Source organism: Bos indicus x Bos taurus, chromosome 8, assembly GCF_003369695.1.
Source record: "Bos indicus x Bos taurus breed Angus x Brahman F1 hybrid chromosome 8, Bos_hybrid_MaternalHap_v2.0, whole genome shotgun sequence".
NCBI classification, from domain to species: domain Eukaryota; kingdom Metazoa; phylum Chordata; class Mammalia; order Artiodactyla; family Bovidae; genus Bos; species Bos indicus x Bos taurus.
The window spans coordinates 15,740,178-15,763,035 of NC_040083.1; the positions used below are offsets into that span (position 1 = coordinate 15,740,178).

A 22,858-nucleotide genomic window follows, 5' to 3' on the forward strand; every position below is an offset into this window, starting at 1 on the left:
TTTACAAAGTGAAGCCACTCAGTCATGTCCGACTCTTTGCGACCCCATGGACTGTAGCCTACCAGGCTCCTCCTATGGGATTTTCCAGGCAAGAGTACTGGAATGGGTTGCCATTTCCTTCTCCAGAGGATCTTCCCCACCCAGGGATCAAACCCAGGTCTCATGCATTGTAGGCAGATGCTTTACCATCTGAGCCACCAGGGAAGTCTTTTTTTTTTTTTACAAAGGAGGCAAAAATATACAATGGGGCAAAGATAGCCTTTTCAATAAGTGGTGCTGGGAAAACTGGACAGCTACATGTAAAAGAATTAAATTAGAACACTTCCTAACACCATACACAAAGATCAACTCAAAATGGATTAAGACCTCCATGTAAGCCCAGAAACTGTAAAACTTTAGAGGAAAACTTGGGCAGAACACTTAATGACATAAATCAAAGCAAGATCCTCTATGATCCACCTCCTAGAGTAACGGAAATAAAAACAAAAGTAAACAAGTGGGACTTGATTAAACTTAAAAGCTTTTGCACAGCACAGAAAACTATAAGCAAGGTGAAAAGACAACCCTCAGAATGGAGGAAAATAATAGCAAATGAAACAACTGACAAAGGATTAATTTCCACAATATATAAGCAGCTCATACAACTCAATGCCAGAAAAACAAACAACCCAATCAAAAAGTGGGGAAAAGACCTAGACAGACATTTCTCCAAAGAAGACACACAGATGGCTAACAAACACATGAAAGGATGCTCAACATCACTCATTATTAGAGAAATGCAAATCAAAACTACAAAGAGATATCACCTCACACTGTTCAGAATGGCCATCATCAAAAATCTACAAACAATAAATGCTGGAGAGGGTGTGGAGAAAAGGGAACACTCTTGCACTGTTGGTGGGAATTTAAATTGATACAGCCACTATGGAAGACGGTATGGAGATTCCTTAAGAAACTAGGAATATAACCACCATATGACCCAGCAATCCCACTCCTAGGCATATACCCTGAGGAAACCAAAATTGAAAATGACACATGTATCCCATCGTTCATTGCAGCACTACTTACAATAGCTAGAATACGGAAACAACCTATTGTATTTGATGTGATTGTGATTGTTTTCTTTATTTCTTTTCCAGATATTTTCTTGTTAGTGTGTAGAATTGCGGGGATAAACCCAACTTAATATTGATGTCTTACATATATTATATATATATATCAGGCAATCAGTTCAGTTGCTCAGTTGTATCTGAATCTTTGCTACCCCATGGGCTGCAGCACGCCAGGCTTCCTTGTCTATCACCAACTCCCAAGGCTTATTCAAACTCATGTTCTTCGAGTTGGTGATTCCACCCAACCATCTCTATCACCATCAACAGCCCCCATTATATGGTACATTTGTTACAAATGATGACAGCCATTAACACATCATAATCACCCAAAGTGCATAATTTACATTAGAGTTCACTCTTGATGTTGTACAATCTCTGGGTTTGGACAAATGTATAATGACCTGTACCCACCATTATGTAATCATATAGAGCTGTTTCACTGCCCTGAAAATCAACTGTGCTGCACGTGTTCCTTCCTTCTTTCCTTCCTGGTGACCACTGATCTTCTTACTGCCTCTATAGTTTCACCTTTTCAGAATGTCATATAGTTGGAATCATATAGTATATAACCTTTTAAAATTGCCCTCTCTCACTTAGAAATACGCATTTAAGTTTCTTTCATGTCTCTTTAATGCTTGATAATTTTGGTTTTGTTTTGTAGTGCTGAACCGTAGGACTTCATTTTAGTGCTGATCTTCCATTGAATAGATATGTTGCACTGTATTTATGCATTCACCTAATGAAGAGCCTCTTTGTTGCTTCCATATTTTGGCAAATATGAACCAAGATATGCTATAAATATTCACATGCAGGTTTTTGTGGGAATATGTCTTCACTGCATTTGATAAATAACAAAGAAACCAACTGCTATATCATATGGGAAGACTATGTTTAGTTGGCAAGAACTGCCAAACTACCTTCCAAAGTAACTGTACCATCCAGCATTCCCACCATCAATTAACAAAGTTCTGTTCTATCATAGCCTAACCTAACCTAAGCATATGTATTATGTTCTTATATGGTTTTTATTTGATTTGCTAAAATTTTGGATGTGAACTATGCTGTCCCCCAAATTTCTGTCCCAATCAGGTCTGAAACAGATTTTCTTCTGTTTCAAGTTTTATCATATTAAATGTGATAGTTATTTCATATCTTTTTTTTAAATTATGGGAATACCTCTCTCTCAGTCTCATTTTCTCTGTCTTCTCCTCCTCTAATACTTGTAACTATTTATTTCTTCCACACCGCAATTATTGTGTACTTATTACTGGTGATCTCAGTGCTCTTTTTAAAGATGAACATTGCCTAGAATCCTTGATGTTAAGGAGGCCTAGTCTACTGGGGAGAAATGGACATTTTACAAATGATTCAGGTTCAACCTGGTGACTGAGTATGATAGGTTACTACAGGAATCCTTGTGTGTGCATGTATGTGTGTGTGTTCTCAGTCACGTCTGACTTTGGGGTTCCTTGGACTGTCACCTACCAGGCTCCTCTGTCCATTGAATTTTCCAGGCAAGAATACGGGAGTGGGGTGCCATTTTACTCCAGAGGATCTTCCCAACCCAGAGATCAAACCTGTGTCTCTTGCATCTCCTGCTCTGACAGGCAAATTCTTTGACACTAGCACTGCCTGGGAAGCCCCGGGAATTCCTTTAGTCAAAGATGTAATGCTGGAGCTAAGGCTAGTTTGCCAGATAAACAAAGCAAGGCAAGTTTTCAAAGAGAAAGTAGCCTATCAAAATCAGGTCAACAAAGGACAGCATGTCGTGTTTTGGAAGTTACCAGGGTATGTTAGATGATGAACGGATTTCATAAAATAAAGGATGGTATGTCATAGTCAAGAAATTTTGATTTTATCATATTGGTGATGACGGTGAGATTTATATTTCAAAGAGCAATTGCTTAGAGAAAGCTGGATTTGGGCTGGAATACCACTTTGGAAGTAGTTTTAGCAGTCTAAAGAGACAAGGGGATGAGTTCAAAGATATTTAAGAGTTATAGCAAACACGACCTATTGCTGACTAGGTATGGGAGTAAGGAAGGAGGAGGAATAAAAGGTAATTTCCATTGTTTCATGTGTTTCTCAATGTTGTTTTTTGTTCTTACCTGTTTTGTTGGTTTCTGCATCTGTGTGGCTAGCAACACCATTCATTGACATGAATGTAAAATATAAGAAAGAAGAGACATCTCATAAAGGGAGTTATTTAATTTAATTGTGAATCGCCTGAAGCCGAGGTGCTTGTCTCATAGCCAGGGAACATGAAGGATAGGCGGGCGGAAGTAAAGGTCTGAAGTCCAAAAGGGATTGGATGTCCAGAGTTACAGATCTGTGAGTTACTAGTGCTGTATCTGAGTTGGGAGAATATTTAAAGTGCATCAGATCCAACCACAAATATCACTGCTTCACACAGCTCTGCAGATCTGAATGTACATTAAAGTAAAGGCCATACCTGAAGCAGAGAAGTGTCCATGTGGATAAGATCAGAAGTGCAGTGATTGATCGCTCCCTGTGAGATAAGCATTAAACATCACTGTACGGCAGCAGTCATCGGCTGTTGGTAATATGTAGGTATAGATCCTTTGTGCAGAATGACAAATGCCAGGAAAACTTGGAACTTCACAGAGAAGATATCTCATTTTGATAATTATATAGAAATCATATTTCTCTTATGTGGGAAAGATATCAAATAGATACAAAAAAATTTTTTTTAAGTCAATATAGATTGTTTGTGTGAACTCAAATTGTGGAAATTGTGAGTCAAAAGGAAAGAGTAGTTTTTGAAAGAAAGATTTCAAGCAAACATAAAAAAATCTAAATAGTGAAACATAGCCGTAAATCCACCTCTACCCAGTTTAACAATTTTTGTCATTTTGTCATACTTAGTTCAGTTTTGTTGTTTTCATTTTTGTTGTGTCAGAAGCAGATCTTTATAGATGATGCTGAATCTTCCTTTGCAGTCATTTCTGCTTCCTGCCCTTCATGTAACCAGTGACCTACATTTGATGTGTATCTCTTATGTCTATATTTTCACTCTATATGCTTTGTTGAAATTATTGATGGTATCATTGTGGATGCATTTCTAGATTTTCTATTCTTTTCAGTTGATCCATTTGTGTGTCATTGTATCAGTAACCCACATCTTAATTACTGTGACTTTATAGGAAGACTTGAAGCCAAATACAGTAAATTACCTAATTTTAATTCTTTTTTATTTATTTTGGCTTTGCCTATATCCTTTATATTTTTGTATAAATTAAAGAATTAGCTTCACAATTTCTATTTTGTTTACAAGCCTGCTGGGATTGTGATTATATTGTATTGACTTTATAAATCAGCTCAAAGGGTCTTAGTGTCTTAAAAACATTGAGTCTTCTAACGCATAGACATAGTGTATCTCTCTGTTTATTTAAATTCTCTTTAATTTTCTTACAATATTTTGTTGTTTTCAGTGTAGAGACATTATAGGTTGTATTAGTTTTCTACTGATGCTTTAAAAATCACCACAAATTGAATGGCTTAAAGCAACATCCATTTAATATCTCACAATTTCTATAGGTCTGGAGTCTAGACTTAGTGTAGTTGAGTCCTTTGCCTAAGCTCTCAGAGCTTGGAAATCATGTATCAGACATCTCTGAGATCACTTCTGAAACTCAGGTTTTTGGGTTTTTTCCCCTCAAGCTCAGATGGCTATTGGCAGAATTCATTTCCTTGGACTGTAGAACTCCTGGGTGCTATACCTTCAAGGCCAACTAAAGGCATCTCTCTGAAACTGCACCTTCTTTTAAAGGCTTACCTGACTAGGTCATGCCCAACCAGGATGATCTTCCTTTTGCTTAACTCAATGGCAACTGACTAGTAATCTAATCATAAGCAACAACTCATTTTCACAGGTCTCTCCCACATTCAAAGGGAGGGGACTGTATCGACATTTACCCCCAAGAGGCACAAATCATGGAGGCTGGGTTAGAATTCTGCCTGATTATACACATTTTTTGATGAATTTCTTTAAGTACTATATTTTGTGATACAATAATATATTATTTTAAAATTTTATTTTTAATTGGAGGATAATTAATTTACAATATTGTGATGGTTTCTGCAATATATCAGCATGAATCAGCCATAGGTATACATATCTCCCCTCCTTCTTAAACCTCTTCCCCACCTCCCTCCCCATCCCATCCCTCTAGGTTGTCACAGAGCCCCAGACTAGCTATGTACTTTACATATGGTAATGTGTATGTTTCATCCTGACTATCTCAAATAATCCCACCCTTCTCTCTCCCTCACTGAGTCCAAAAGTCTGTTCTCTATGTCTGCATCTCCATTGCTGCCCTCTAGACAGTTTCATCAGTACCATCATTATTTAAATTTCATTTTCCATTTGTTTGTGAAGCAAATCACTTTAAATTTAATGTATCTTTATTGAATAGTTGTGCTAGCTATCTAATTGTATCTGGAAGTCATTCTCAACATTCTCCTTAAAACATTGATTTGAAATTTACCAGACACTGTCTTTCTGGCTTTTGTTTTTGTACTTGTTTTTGGTAATTTTTCTAAATACATCATAACTTCAGCCACAGTCTCTCTATTCAGTATTTTTTTCCCCCTGATTTTCTTTCCTCTTTGTTATTCTCTTTGACATGCTTCATATTACTTTGGGTCAGTCTCCTAGCTGAGTCCTAGCAGATTTCTTATCAATTTTAAAAAACAAAATTCTGTGTCAGTCAGGATTTTTAGTTACAAGTATTGGAAAATAATGCTGGCTCTCTTAAACATTAAAATGAACTTAGCCAAAGGAGATTCAGACTTTACAAAATAGGCATGTGGAAAAGAACGTGGAAGGGAAGGTAGGAGCTGAAAAAATAAACATTGTCACATTGCAGGAAAACCTACTCTTTTAGTCACTTTATATATATATATATATATATATATATATATATATATATATGTATGTATATATATATAAAACACATGTGTGTGTACACTTGCTTAGTCGTGTCTAACTCTTTGTGACCCCATGGATTGTAGCCTGCCAGGATCCTCTGTCCATGAGGCTTTCCAGGCAAGAATGCTAGAGTGAGTTGCCATTTCCTCCTCCAGGGGATCTTCCTGACCCAGGGATCCAGCCCTCGTCTCCTGTGTCTCCTGCATTGGCAGGCAGATTCTTTACCACACACACACACACACACATATAATATATATGTAGCTATATATATATAATATGTGTATATATGTCATATATTTATTTATGTATCATTCCCTTAAGCATCCAAGTTTATATCACATCTGTGCTCCCCTCATTCCCCGGCAGCAATAGAAAGAAGGCTTCCCCTTCCCTTCAAGATTATCCTTATGTTAATAATGCAGAATACAATAATAATACAGCATTCAAGCTCTGTCCTACTTTCCTAACAAAAATCAGGGACCTAATTGGAAGAGGAATGTGTTGGTTCCTGGACAGCCAAAAACAAACAAACATGGCATTCTCTCTCTCGTATTTTATGTGTATATACCTGATGTTGGGCAAAGTGTTCAGAAAAGGGAAAGTCTAGAAATACAAATAAAAGAGAGAAATGGTCTACCTGGGTTTATTCTTGAAGTGATTATAAAAGCAAATTCATAGGACAATCTATAACATATTCTATTTGAACAAAACATGGCTGATGCCACTAAGAAGTCAGAAGTGTAAATTCTGCTTCTCCCTCTTGGCTTTTTGACCCTAGGCAAGCTGTTTATCCTCAGTGATTCTAGGTTTTCTCGGTCACCAGGCAGGAATAATCACATCTGTCTCCTAGGTTTGCTGTAATGATGAAATGAACACATGAGTAAAGCATCCACCACAACACATTAATTCACAGTGGTTGCCTGCCAATTATGTGTTCTTTTCCTAACCCTTCTTTCTCAAATGCTCTCTAACTCCTGAAATACCCTACAACCACCACCACCACTCCTCTGAAAGGAGCTGTGGCATCTCAAAAGTGCTGAGTGCATCCCATCAGGAAGTGAATGTGATCCCCTCAGTAATCGCTGTCAGACTCCTGCCGTCTGTGGACTGTTATTGAGGGTGGTCATGTAGAGAGAATAAACTTCTCCATGAAAGGGAAGTTGTCCTGAGATCACTATGCTCCCTTCATTTCTTATTTCCCATTGTAGGTACAGTGCTGCCTTATACCAAAGAGAACTTGATTCCTCCTTCCTTATTATGACTAATCTGTACTATCCACAATGATTCCAGATGCCGATAATGGTTTCTATCCTTAGGAAGTCTTTTTAGTTATCAAAAATTAAAGTTATATTAAATAAGAAGAGTGATGAAGATTGCACACATATGGAACATTAAAATACATTTTTTTTAATATTTGAAGAAAAAGGGTGGATCTTTAAAGGAAATTTCTCAATTTATTCAATTCAAGGAAGAATATTTTTTCCAAAATAGATGTATTTATTTGAAAGTAAAAGAGAAATAGATGTTATAAATTAAAACTTGTGGGACCATATTTAGAAATGCCCAAAACAGGCTTTGTTCTAGAATAGTGATTCTTAAACACTAATAGTGATTCTTAAACACTAATAGTGATTCTTAAATCACCAATAATGATTCTTAAACACTAATGCATCTTTGTACAATCTAGGGAACTGTCATTTGCAGAATTTCCAATTTCACTCCAAAAATGGAGTTTCATTCTGGAGTGGTGCCCAGGAATCTACAGTATGAAATGCAGTTTTTGATGATTTTAACAAGCTAATACAAAGGACTTTTTTCCTCCACTAGAAAGATTTCTTGAGAAATCTTTACCTACCATGGATTTTGCCAATAGGTGGGGAAATGGGACCAACGTGTAGACAGCAATGGGCAGTGACTCTTCAATAGTTGTAAAGCAGCATCTTAAACTGGTGACAAGTGACCAAAACCTGTTAACAAGAGTGTTCTCTCTGGAAAAGCAGTGTTTAATATGTTTATGATGCTCTTAGGCTAAGCTTGCTTTCTTCACTTCACCATTGACTCTCCATTTGGCTTCTGGTTGTAGTCAACCAAGCTGTGTTCATCTTTGAGTCGTGTGACTGACCCTGAGACATTTGATTGTAAGGCCTGGGTATTTGTAAGATCCCTTCCTAAGCCACAGAAAGCTCAGTGTGTTAGGTACTCTGTCTTGTCTGACTCTTTGCGACACCATGGACTATGGCCTGCAAGGTTCCTCTGTCCATGGGATTTTCCAGGCAAGAATACTGGAGTGTGTTGCCATTTCCGTCTCCAGGGGATCTTCCTGACCCATGAATCAAACTCGGATCTCCCACACTGCAGGCAGACTCTTTACCATCTGAGCTACCAGGGAAATACAGAAAACTCAGAATGTGAGGTATTTGGGAACTTTCGGGTTCAGTTTTGTTTGTAAGTTCTCACTTGACCAGACCAAGCCACCTAGAGTCAAGATATGCACTGTTTTTCTACTCTAGGCTGACATATTCTGGAAAAGTTAATACAGGCTTGATCCCTGCCCCTCTTCCATAATAAATCAGCTTACTTCTCTGTCCGTCCTAGTAGACTATGGGCAATACCTGGGTAGTACATGAATCTTTTATTTTTTTTATCTTTTATCTTTTTATGCTTTCTTTTTTAAATTTAAATTAATTATTTTATTTAGTTTCCCAATCTTATTTACTTTTAATTGAAGGAAAATTGCTTCACAATATTGTATTGACCTGTGCCATACATCACCGTGAATCAGCCATAGCTATACATGTGTCCCCTCCCTCTTGAACTGAATCTGTACTTGCCTTATCCTCAGAGCCTAGCACATTACTAGAACTTAACAGGTTCTTAAAACTCTGTTGAGCTGAAAAGACAAAGAGGGAGGAAACCAAAGGAAGGATTGAAGGAAGTATGGAAGAAAAAAAGGAAGAGAAGATAGTGAAGGAACAGAAAAGGAGAAGAGGGGAAGGAAGGAATGGAGAAAAGTGAGAACAGGAAAGGAGTGAAAAAGAATGGAGACATGTTTCATTTGTGGAGAATTTGTGAGTGTAATAGAATCCCTCCTTTAAAAAAAATCAAGGAAGAATGTGGACATTCTTAATTGGCATTTTCTAGGTCATAATCAATTCAGAATTAGGTGTCTTTGAGCAGACACAAAGAACTGTTTGCGTATCAGGCACTGGTTTCTCAGATGTAGATTGAATTACCCTAGATTTTGTTTTATGTCACTTAAGAGGCTGCCTGCTGGGCTTCTGAAATAAAAACATTAACTGGATATCTTAGAATATTATTTTAAGCATGCAATTACTAATAACAGAGCTAAACATACCAAATGGGCATCAGCAAAACACCACTGTGTTATTTATAGTTCAATCTAATCATACACTTTGTCACAATCCATCAACACACTCTTCTCCTGGTGTCTATATATTTTTTCCATTGGGAAATAAATTGGCTCAAGAGAGAGAGAGAACGATATCATTTGTTGATTTCAGAAACTTAAGCTCCGTTAAAACTGAGTACTCGGAAATCCTGTTATTTTGTTTATTGGCTTTGGCATCTTCTTTCTAAAATAAAACCTACCCCAAACATGGTTCTTTAAACACAACTGAATTGGAGATCTATAAAGTTGTTTAGACACCATGTGTAGAAAGCTGGGTAAGAGAGTGGTGTATTAGAAAGACAGGGACATCATGAGTTTGAGTATTCATCCAGACCTGCTATGATCTTATGATCTCTGAGATGTCACTTCATTTCCCAGACACTCAGATTTTCATCAGTAGATTGAGAAAATCTCGCAAATTCAGTTTATAAGAATTTAAAACTGACAGTACCATAGTATCAATTAACTGCACACCCAGCTCTCTTTTTCAGAAGCTCTATGCCCTTGGGCAATCATTTAAAATCTCTGATCTTTATTTTCACCACCATAAGTTGGACATTATTGTAATACTTACTTCACATGGTTTTTGAGACAATTAAATGAGAAACTATATATAAAGCAGATAGCAGTTAACAGTGATTTTTGTTAATTACCCACCCCTGCCTGCTGGGAAATAATCTATAATGTTTACATTTGACTAAATGAAGAAAAAGAAAAGAAGCTAGAAGCAATGAATCTGGTACTTAAAAAATAGTGGCATCTTTCCTTTTCCAATATCACTGATCAAAGGGTACAGATTTGAAATACATAAGGCCAAAAGCTTCATAACTTTAATCACTGATAACCTACCTATTCCTACATTCTTGATGCTTGTATTCTTGAGGTTTATGCAGGAAAATGAGTGACTTAGATACAAGGCTTGCAAAATGTACCAAACAGTCATTTAACAAATGCACTGAGCTCATAGAATGCTGAGCATTCCTATGGTTTCGTTGGATACCAGAGGGCTTTGCAACGTGTCCATGGTGGTCATGAAGCACATCCCTGAGATAAAGTTTAAAAAGCATCATATCAACAAGTACAAATCAATGTCTTATGAAATATGTGCCTCAGTGCTAGAGGGATCCTGGGGAAAGCTTTCTTCCAAGCAATAAGATAAACTAGAAGGACAGGAGTAGTATGCATAAAGAAAGACAAAGAAGACCAAAATTCAACTACAGAGCACTTAAGGCCAGACCAAGAAACAAGAAAGTAGGGTCTGTGAATGTTGAATTTCTTCTACTTTATAAAAAATTGATTGGAGACTTGTTTTAGATTCAAATACAACAGTATTTTGTCAATAGGTTCTGTATCTCATGCCCCTATCTAGAACCTCCCTGAACATGATAAAAAATGCATTTAAAAGTTGTAAGTCAACATTATTGAGGTATAAATTATATACGATATAATATACTCATTCAAAATTATTTTTAAAGAATACAAATCTCTCAAAAATAAGAATAACATTTATTTTTAAAAGTGTTTTCAAACTAGTTTCAGTATAAGCAGAGATCCAAAAAACAAAAGATGAGAAAATAGAGGAAAATGGAACCATTTGGAAGCCATTGATTTTAGTAAAATGTCTTTATTTTTTTCCTTAACTTCTAAAGAGCATTTTTAGAAGTATAATCTGTGTCTTTTGTTTCCATATTCCTATTCAGTATCATATCTGAAGGGAGGAAAGTGAAAAGTTTTGTATTTTTTTCACTCTAAAAATTGGTCTTGAAAATTCAAGTCAATGTTGTGGAATTAGCATTTCTTATGAACATCTCATGAACTTCTCTTTGAGGAAAATACATGCATTTAATGCGATATATCCTCTTTGAGAAAATAATATTACAAACATCATGTGAAGCAATGTGTTGTGTAACAGTACCTGCACCGAAATCTGTTGACTTGTGACACAGGCCACATAAGATTGTACTGCAACGCCTAATACACACATGCGGGAGGCACTGACTCTGTGCTGGATGCCAGAAATGTCAATGTACTGTCAGAACCTAATTGGTTGGATTTTTTGAATCATCATGACTCACTCAGTTAGTGGGCTTGAGAGTGACACAGAACCATCACATCCGGTACAAACTGTATACAAGTTGACTGGGTAAGTCAGTCGTTTTGTGTTGTAGCCCTTGGTCTATAATGGTTTGCTCACTGGCAAACTTAATAACCCCTTTGTCTGATCATATAGTGGCTGGCATATAAAATAAAACCAATTATTTTAATTTGGTCTAATGTTGCTGCCTTTCTTGGGTACCAGTATATGTCAGCAAATCAGAATAGAATAAATAGTAAATTTTTTATGGGAAGAATAAGTGTGTTTTCATTGTGTATTTGGGTACCTAACCCCTTAGGTGGCACAACTGAAGTGCTCAGTTAAAATCTGTGGAAAGAATAAGTGGGTTAATGAATGAATTAGAGGTCAATGGTCAGTAGAAAATCTTTTCATTACTTAAAACATACACAGAAAACCTATCCATTCAAAGAAGGGATCAATAACATCATTTATGTATGGTGAGATAAAGCCATTTTAGAAAGCAAATAGTTACGCTGATTTACTTAGTTTCACTCTTGTATAGTAAGTGGCAGAACTAAAGTTTTAGGAATCACATTAGGTCACAGGTGGGTCCTTCCAAACCAACTAGCTTTCAAAGATCCCTCACTTCAAAGTCAGTTTGGTAGCTTGAAGATGATGTTTAATTTCCACTTGCCTGACATTTAGCCTACCTGTATATGACTTCTTCTAATACCCTGATTCTCCCCCAAGAGACAGGAAAGGATTACTACTCATGGAAACAGATCTGTTTTATAAAAGACTTGATTTGATAACTCTTAGAGTATCCTCTAAGAAGAAAAGTAAAATAATTTAGAGCATTTGTGTCCAGAAGTTAACTAAAATTTTAGCTTCATCAATACCAGAGCTTGGATCAGTAGCTTTGACAATTTCAACTGTTATGTGTATGTATGGGTATTTATGTTTGATATGAATAGCATCAACATAGCACTTGAATTTTGAATTGCACAATGGTCACTTAATGTCCAGGTACACATGTCTTGATTTTTAAGGACTTACTTTGAAGTGTTGCATTTTATTCTGATGTATGCATTTGACTTTAACCCCTTGCTATCTTGGGCTTCCCTGGTGGCTCAGCCGGTAAAGCGTCTGCCCGCAATGCGGGAGACCTGGGTTCGATTCCTGGGTCGGGAAGATCCCCTGGAAAAGGAAATGGCAATCCACTCCAGCACTCTCGCCTGGAAAAATCCCATGGATGGAGGAGCCTGATAGGCTACAGTCCACGGGGTCGCAAAGAATCAGACATGACCATTCTTGCTGAAATGGCACAAATATAGATCTCACTACCGTGTCTTCTAGTGAAGTTTCCACATGGACTTCTGGGAATATTAGTTGAAGTTCTAATTACAAATCCATAAGGATATATAATTCTGTATCTTGTTAAAGCCAGTCTTTGCACCTGTGTTCATTAATCTGCCACACATAACCATTCACATGAGTCCCCTTACCAGCTTAGAACAACCTCTCAACCATTTCTGCTGCACCATTTAGAAAATAAAATAATAATAAATGTTTTAGTATATACATAGCTAAATATGGTTGTGGTAGCTAAAAAAATATCTAGTCATTCTTAAAGCCTACCCTGGGAAGACCAATAAAGAAATCTATCCATTTAGAATCCTTCTAAATTTCTATGGAACACAGTTATTTGTGTGCCAGGTATCCACGCAATCGTACAATCAGGAGTTGTTGATTATACATGGAGTTTTATCTCCTTAAATGGAAGCTAACGATGCTTATGAAGATTAAATACCATATTTACTCATATGAGTATAAATAGTTTAAGCATTAAATGTGTGGTAGATTGCCCCAATATTAGTTATCTAATTACTTTCCTGGTTTCTGGTCGTTCCTTTGTGTACAGACTGTGGCTACCGCATGTTTGTGTTGGTGACTGTCTGGTGTGGTCTATCTTGATTTGGATCATGGAGGCTGCTGAATTTGAAGCCCCTTATATATGTTCATCAGAGGTGTTCCTCATACACTATCATGCAGACATGTTTTAATTTTTATGTTGGGAATATTGAAGTGGAATGTCGGAACTCACAGATGTAAGTGTCCTTGATCTAGGTCATTATGTGGATTTTCTTCTAGCTGTTGATGAGTTTTGTCCTGTTGAACCTCATTACCAGTTACCCTGAGAATATTATGAATAGAGTCAGAAAAATACTTTTGAGTACTCCAAGTGGTCACCTACATGAAGGAGAAGAGGTATGCACTATAAAATGTGTGAGTTTTAGTATCAATAATATTTATTTACACCGACAGCTTAAATAGATCTATAGTAACATGAAGAGGAACATGCACTCTTGCCAAAACACCTTCTGTAGCACATAAATGTTGGTCTATTGGCTTTAATGTTTATCAGCATCTTGAGTGGCATTTATTGCTCCTCATACACTCCTTTATGATTCCCTTATTGATCAAGTAGTGATGCCTCCTGGACCAAGGACATGGTTCCCTATTTTTCAATTAGATGAAAAAAATGCCTTGTTTGTTGCAGGTTTGTTTCAAGGAGATGACATGTGGGATTCTGAGAGATGCTGCTGCCCATGACGTGTTGGAATTATCATGATCTACTACCCAGTTTGGATTTCATCCAGTGGTCAAGAGCTTTGCATGGTAGACAGCAAGGGTCGGATTTCTAAAAAGAGTAAACCAGGTAAGATTTGAGGGAGTCATCTGATCATTTATCATTTGTTTAGGCATTTCTAAGGGCTTTAGAGTGCTGCCAAGGTGTATTGAATAATGCGTAACTTCTCTGTTTGCTTTCTAAGTCCACTCAACAGGTTGTTGAAGAATGGTGCTCCCTTGAATTCAGGAGAATGGATATAGTAATGATTGAGTTCTTTTTTCTCAAGAGGAGGGGAGGAGTTAAGATAACGTAAAGCAGACACAAGATACTATGGATGATGGTTTAATGCAATAGCCCCAAATTGCAGCTAAGGCAGTTTCCTCTTTAAGGAACTACTCTGAACTATAATGGAATAAGCAGTTGTACTTTTTGAAGGTTGAGTAGGGAAAGTGTTGCAGTTTACAGCATATGATCTTACATATATGCTTCAAAGTTATTCCAGTTTAGAAGGTATACCATTATTTTGCCTTTTATTTTTTGAAAGTATTTATCATTCTAAATTCTGTTCATCTAAGTATGATTTGATATGGTAACATAATGACCTAGTCCATTGTGGCTTTTGGAATTTAAAATGTAACACATGCTCTTATTCAACTTGTCTCTGGGACTTTTGTCTGTTTCATTCTGGAACCTCTTTTCAACTATCAGATCTGATCTTTCTCTTTAACATTCTTCCTCCTCTATAACATAATTAAAATTTGTTAGTAACAGTTACTTGGGGCAACTACATTATTCCTATCTTCTGATTTTAAGACTATCAGAGCTCTTATATCAAAATTTTATGAATCCCAAATCAAGATTTCCTTTAAGTTCAATTATCAAAACAGAAAATATATGTAAAATTTAATCATTTAGAAAACTTGAACTCTTACAGTTGGAGTGTTTGTTTTTTTAAAATACAGCTTTTTTATTTTCTGAAAATAAAGCAAATGGAACTCAGTTAATAAATTATAGGCTAAGATAATTATTTGGATATAAGAATTTTGATAGTGCTTGAAAATAATTGACTTTCTAAAGTTTAATACGTATGTCTTCTCAATCTCCTAGTAACTTGTCTATAAGATGATATCCTGAGAGTCTGAAATTCAAATTAGTCATGGCTTTTGAATTTGTTAGAAATAGTATAGATCACCAAACTCATGGCACAAATCCTTATTTGATGAACTGGGTTAGTGGGTAACTATTTATCCTGTTTTGTGGCATACTGGGTTAGCCATATTTGGAAGAGTTCTGAAAGTCTGTAAATAAAAGAGACATCAACAAGAAGGATGCATTTGTGGGATAAACCTCAACTAGTTTCATGCTTCATTACATTGTTATCTAGCAAAAAATTACAGTAAGAACACTTCATGATAGGCTTCCATATTCTTAAGCTTATTAGTCCAAAATAAATTTGATCCTAATTATGTTTATTTCAATATTTTCATTAAAACTGGGTTGTATGTTAAAACATCAGACTTATAAGAAAGACACAAAGGGGAGGGATGCAATTAAATCTATTTTTAAGGCCAATAATCATGTGTTAATGTAATTATTAAAGAAAGAGCTCTTCTCTATTTGTGAGACAAGTGTTTTTATTCTTTAGAATATTTTTTGAAATAAGTCATCAATATATAGAGAGAAGTGTACAGCAATACTTTTGATCTAAGAATCATAAAGAAACATAACTTCTCTTAGAGAGTCCTTTAAAGTGAGTCCTGTTGATTAGGATATACAGATAATAAATTCCACTGTTCTATATAAAAATGAAAACTTTGGAAGGGGCCTCTGGACATAAAAGATTTGACAGTGAATTCAAATATTTTCTCAGTTAAAGGTTGACTCTTTTATTTATTTTTTTTTTAGGTTGTTTTTTTTTTAATTTTATTTTATTTTTAAACTTTGCATAATTGTATTAGTTTTGCCAAATATCAAAATGAATCCGCCACAGGTATACATGTGTTCCCCATCCTGAACCCTCCTCCCTCCTCCCTCCCCATACCATCCCTCTGGGTCGTCCCAGTGCACTAGCCCCAAGCATCCAGTATCATGCATCGAACCTGGACTGGCATCTCGTTTCATACATGATATTTTACATGTTTCAATGCCATTCTCCCAAATCTTCCCACCCTCTCCCTCTCCCACAGAGTCCATAAGACTGTTCTATACATCAGTGTCTCTTTTGCTGTCTCGTACACCGGGTTATTGTTACCATCTTTCTAAATTCCATATATATGCGTTAGTATACTGTATTGGTGTTTTTCCTTCTGGCTTACTTCACTCTGTATAATAGGCTCCAGTTTCATCCACCTCATTAGAACTGATTCAAATGTATTCTTTTTAATGGCTGAGTAATATTCCATTGTGTATATGTACCATAGCTTTCTTATCCATTCATGACTCTTTTAAAATGAACAGAAACTGTATACATTATGGATTTATACTTACATTAGTTTGAAATTTGTTTTTGTTCTATGTTGTAAGAATGGCAGTTGCATTTTTTTTTTTTATGGTGATGCATGTCACCTTCTCCATAAAGTTAAAAGAATGTCAAGTCATGAATTCTGTTCTCGGAAGTTTGTAAAAAATCATAAAAATTTGCACTGTTCCTTAGCCTAAAAGGAATTTTTCCTTCTTAAAGCATTTTTAAAGTAAAAGTTTATCTAATCTCAATGTTACATTACTGAATGCTTGTACAGAGAAGCAATATTAAGCTATAAAGACAGGCTATAAAAGGTCAGATTTTGCAAAGCACTTCTGATAACAGGATGCCCCCTGTAATGGAATTTGTAGTCTCCAAGGTGGTTCATGGAAAGCATTTAAGTCCTACCTGTGTAGGCAGTGTCTCCTTTACCCTCTGCAGAGAGTGTGGACATTCTCACCTGTGCCACCATTCTTATTCTGAGGTCTTCTGAAAATAAAATTTTAAGAATTCAGGGTGGCCGCTGTTTCCATCATGAAAAGCCTCATATGAATGTTACATATTTTTTGCTACAAGTTTACTTACCCTCCGAGCATGTTTTGAGTGTCAAATGAAAGCATTAGGCACTCAGTCATGTCTGAATCTTTTCAACTCCATTAACTGTAGCCCACCAGGGTCCTCTGTCCATGGAATTCTCCAGGCAAGAATACTAGAGTGGGTAGCCATTCCCTCCTCCAGGGGATCATCCCAGCCCAGGGATTGAACCCAGGTCTCCCTCATTACAGTCTGAGCCACCTGGAAGCCCTTTGAACCTCAATCACACGTAAAACAGTATGAGGCCAGAAACAAATCAGTGATCCTCCTAGCCCTGTCCTCAAATAGTTCACACAGAGTAAAACAGACACTAAATGGCTCACTCCAGGCAAAAGGAACTAAAAAGTTTAATGGTGCATTTCAAGCAAAATTCTCTAGAAACTGAAATGAAGGATTGTTTAAAACTGATAGGAGTATTAAAAGGTCTTCGAGGCTTAAGAGATACTTCAGCTGCACAGTTGAAAAGTGAGGAGAGTTTTAATTGATAGGAAATGTGTATGAAGGCATTCTAGGGGCAACTGTGGCAAAGTCACCATGGTGTAAAAATCAATGTTATGCTTGGAGAATGGAAGTTGGATACCGGAGGACAGGGATGAATCAAAACAGAGGTGGGACATACAGTTTGGGGCTGGACTGTAGTGTTTTGAATGCATGGTTATCTTGGATAAAAATATGAAAGTAATGTATAATGCAATCTATAAGAAAAGAATTCTGATAGAGTGTAGGGGAGCAAGCAGGGAAAGTATGTGCAGAGAAAAGAGATAAACTGAAACCATTGAGCTCCCTGAGTGCAGAAAGTTGTGGTTTCAAGTCTGCTGTATCACCAGAGCCGTTCCTGCCGTTCATTGATTCTGTTAGTCTCTATTAAATGCTGACTAAATGAACGCCTCTCGCTGATAATCCATAAACCTCTAACTTTGCAATTTTTCCTCCTTTAAAAATGGTATGAGAACTCTTCATAAAAGGATGAAAAGAATTTAACTTACATGGTTTTCATCACATGCAAGAGTACACACACACTCTCTCTCTCTCCACTCCCCGCAATATGCGCTTGAAATTAAACCTCAGATCCTGTTCCTGAAATTTATGCTTCAATTAAGATGGGGGCAGCTGCTTCCCTCTTTTATTTCCCTTTTGAGACTTTTATCTCTCAGGCTTTATCCTTCCCTTCCTCGTTTTATCATCATATCCATCACTGTTTCACTCCTTGGGAACACAGCATGCATGGCAGGCACATTTTTATGGCTAGAAAGCAAACCTAACCTACTTGGCCCAGACTGCTTACTTAAACCTAATTAAGTAATTCTGCTGAAAGTCTCACGTCCTTTCCATCACAGGGCACCTTTGGTCAAAATAATAGGGGACACTTTAAAGCCATGGAAAATAACTGGGGAAGGGAGCCTGAAGAAGACACAAAGTGAGTGAAAAGAAGCTGCAGCCCAACAGTCTTTGACACAACCCTTTAATGAGCCTGGGTGCATTAACACCTCTGCTGTAGGAAACCCCTAACTCATAGCATCACTTTCAGGCCAATTATTTTACATAACATTACCGTTGTTATACAGTTCCCCAATCATACACCAAATTCAGTGCATTTTGTATGACTGAATTATCTATCTTTCAAAGAAGTTCTCTTATGGTCTGGGGGAAAAAAACAAGAATGTCTTTCCAAATATGCCTACTTAATGAGGCATATGATTCACTAAGACGTTATATTCTTGTTACTAGGGTCTTTGTCTTTTTTCTATAGGATCTTATTTCCAGAGCCACATACTAATTCAATAAACTTATCTGCTGAGTGAATGACCAAATATCAAAACTTGGACTTCAAATCAAATTCATTACTTCAGTGTCTTTACGAGTTGGAAATCTCTCTCTCTTGTTAGTGGGACCATTGGTATTTGAGGTTTTTGTCCACTGTTATATCAAGGGCATCTTAGTGTTTCATGTTTTTAATACTGCCATTATTTAGTAACAGATCTTTTTCAATCACACAATGACATATAATAGTACCCAAGGTCTAGCGGTTTGGAGGATTTAGTCTGACAGTAAGAAGCAAGAAAAAAAGAGAAAAACATTTACTAAATATCTCATTGCCTTTATAAATGAAGTATGGTTCTCTTTTACAAACTATCACAGACTTTGCATTTTTATTTTTATGGATTTCAAATGGTAGGGAGAAAGAAGTAAGCTCTTTCTGTGCTCTTGGGTGTGGACTTCTCTGGGTAGAAATCACTGAAAAACTGCCATGCTAGCAAGCTACCCTCTTCTACTTTGAGGAGGCAGATTATAGCTACTTGTGTCTGTAAATATTCTATCATATTTATCAGCATTGGCTTTAATTAAGAGCTGGGTTTGAATCTGAACTCTGACACTTAACAGTTATATCACCCTCGACAGGTTATTTGTTATCTCAGAACTTTGATTTCCAATAGGAAGTATAAAGTTATCAGTAGGGGTTCCATGGGCTATCATGAGTATTAAATGAGATCATGCTCTAAGACACTCTGCAGAATATTTGATACATTGTAAATATGCTAATAATGCTATAGCTCTAATTGAGGATACTCCCACATGGCGCTAGTGATAAAGAACCCGCTTGCCAACTCTGGAGATGAAAGAGACAAGGCTTCGATCCCTGGGTTGGGACGATCCCCTCGAGGAGGGCATGGCAACTCACTCCAGTATTCTTGCCTGGAGAATCCCATGGACAGAGGAGCCTGTCGGGCTGTAGTCCATAGGGTTGCACAGAGTTGGACACAACTGAAGTGACTTAGCACATAATGTTCTAATTATTTTATCACTATTGTTCTAATTATTATTATTATTTGCAATCTATATGTGTAGCAGTTCTGTCTAGAAATCCACTTGTTTTCAGCAAAATGTCAGAATATTTTACCCACTTTTCCCAGAAGTAAATGAGATGTAAAGGTGCTTAGCAGAATACCTGATACCTATAAGTACTCAGTACGTATTGTGGTGGTGGTGGTCATTATTATTTATTTATATATGCATTTCTCTTCCTTAGGCTTTTTGAAGAGATCTAGGTCTAATTATAGTAACAAGGTCCTTCTTAGAAGGTCTATGTGTATCGTTCGTGTTTGAGATAAAATCCTGTTTATCACTCTGTTATTGGTCATTTTGTAATCATGTTGCTGATATTGAAGTAAATACCATTTTCTTTTTAACCAAAGACCACCAAAGTGATTTTCCATACCAAATTATAGTCTTTAAAATTAAAAAAAAAGAAAAAGCACATTGAAAATGAGGACACTATCTACTCCCAACGGATAAAAACATCCACAGATGCTAAATGTCCTTTGGGCTTCCCTGGTGACTCAGATGGTAAAGAATCTGCCTGCAATTCAGAAGACCTGGGTTCCATCCCTGGATCAGGAAGATACTGTGGAGAAAGAAATGGCAACCCACTCCAGTATTCTTGCCTGGAGAATTCCATGGACAGAGGAGCCTGATGGGCTACAGTCCATGGGGTTACAAAGAGTCAAACATGACTGATAAACTAACACACACAAAGTCCTTTGTATAAAGTGGTGTAGTACAGTGAAATGTCACCCACTACTGATTGGATCCATATCCAGTGGAATATGGATCCAATTGGAAGTAGTGGAAGGCCTATTGTATCCTACAATAGCAAACTGATCGTCCTTATCTGTTGACATGATTCTCTATTTGGGAATACTTCTGTAATACACACTCATAGAGAATGTCTTTAGAGGACCCTGCCATTAACCAAGTGGTATATGTAATCATGCCTTTAACCTCTACTTTATTACATGAGTTTTATAAGAGAGACAGCCATGAATTTTGAAATGAAAGTTTAGAATTAAAACTACATTTTATACAGTACAATAATACTTCAAAGCTTAATTATCAAGATTAATCTTACAACCAGACTAGGTGATTAGTGGGGATAAATGCTAGGCAATTTCATGAATTTCTGGTCAGTGCTTTGTAGGCCGTTGGTTTTGAGTGGCCCTGGCCGTGTCAGTAAAAGGCAGAATCCAGATCATCAGCTGAGGCATGAAGGAAGACAGTGTAGATGAGAAAGCAGCAGTGGGATGTGGAAAAGGAATCAACCAAGGGCAAATAAAACCAGGCTTTGGCAGAAGGGCCTTTTAAGATTGGATGGTGGGTGTCGGCAGCAAGCCAGGACTGGAGAGCAGCTCATTTTCCATCAGCAGCTCTCTGTTGCCCTCAGAGAGGCACAGAGGAAGTCCATGGTGGAAAGAGAAGGAATTTAGGGAGGCACTGTGGTGACGGAAGTAGCAATGAAGTGATGGACTGCGGAGTTAACTGGCAAGTTGAGGGAAGTCCTGCCAGGAGTTAACAGCTTGACAAAATGACAAGGGTTTGGACTGAGTGGTAGGAAATCCCTGAGTGTTGGCGGGGGGGCGTGGGGGGGATCATTTCATTAGAAAGGATTTATTCATCCTGAGTATAAGATTTAGCATGAAATTAAGATGCTGCTGGAGACAATCTTTACAAAGTCCCTTCTGCAGAAGTGGGAACAGAAGGATAACCAAGACTCAGATATATCATGTCTCATCCTGTTGAATCCGGCAGTGACAACAGCAATGAAATAATGACAACCATCCTAAGTTGAATGTTTAGATCAATACAGGTAATTCATATCAGTAACCCTGCAGTGTAGACAAAATTACATGTATATTCAAGACAAAAAAACTGAGACTTAGGAAGGTTAGTAATTTACCCAAGCTCACACAGCTAATGTGTGTCAGGGTGAGTTTTTCTTCCAAGATCTCCTCTTTATAAACATGAGTGAGTTTTCCATTATATTATTATCCTAATTTTCAGTTCTTTAACACTCCAATCCCTGTGCCTTTATACATAGGTGCGAATTTGCTCTAGTGTATAAGAAATTTTTATAACATTGTCTAATTTCCTTCTTGTTACATGTGTGTGTATTTTGCTTGTCCATGAATTTGAAAGTGATCTGAGAGGTAGAACCCATAGTGTTTCATTTTACAGAGGGCCTGTTACTACTGGTGCTATGACAGGCCCTGATTCTGAACGAATATTTGCTGATGATAATGTCAATAACAAACTGCCCCTTTTCAACAAAGGTGAATATATGTACACACTTCATATATATTTCTTGGTATAGATGTTGTATATATAAAGTCGTATACCTATAACTTACTGAATGACTAGATTAAAATCATTTGAATAATATTCGTTTCATCTATATAAGATTTTCTTTCCCATAACAGAGCATTTACATGGATTGATTTAAATGGATTGTTTTCTAACATGTATTCTATGGAAAACTGGCCTGGAGGTGTGTGTTCCTTGTGTGAAGAGTTTTGTAGCCAAAGGCATTTGCAGGCGTCTTATTTGTGATAAGACCTGGCTCGAGGAGAAAGAGTTTAGGTTTGCCTACCACGTGGGCCACATTTTTCCTTGAATGCAGGATTATTGATACACAGAGGAAAGTGAATGGTTTTGAGCCACCTTTCCCCCAGATGCCATTTCTGGCGTTAGGAACACAGACCTTGGACAGATGAATGCTCATTCTCCATCTTTTTCTCTTCCTCTTTTTTCTCTTCTTTTCCTCTTCCTTTTTTCCCCTTTCCTCTCTCCTTCCACTTTCTCTTTCTTTTC

The 22,858-nt window shown here is 37.0% G+C and overlaps 1 protein-coding gene across 2 annotated transcripts in view; it reads left to right on the top strand.

The window, feature by feature from the left end:
• LINGO2 (leucine rich repeat and Ig domain containing 2) overlaps positions 1-22,858 on the top strand; it is a 1,450,974-nt gene that overhangs the window by 1,060,466 nt on the left and 367,650 nt on the right. For both annotated transcript variants that reach the window (XM_027549067.1, XM_027549068.1), the window contains exon 6: positions 14,089-14,247. The gene's annotated coding sequence lies outside the window, so the exon portion shown is untranslated. The remainder of the gene's footprint in view (positions 1-14,088; positions 14,248-22,858) is intronic.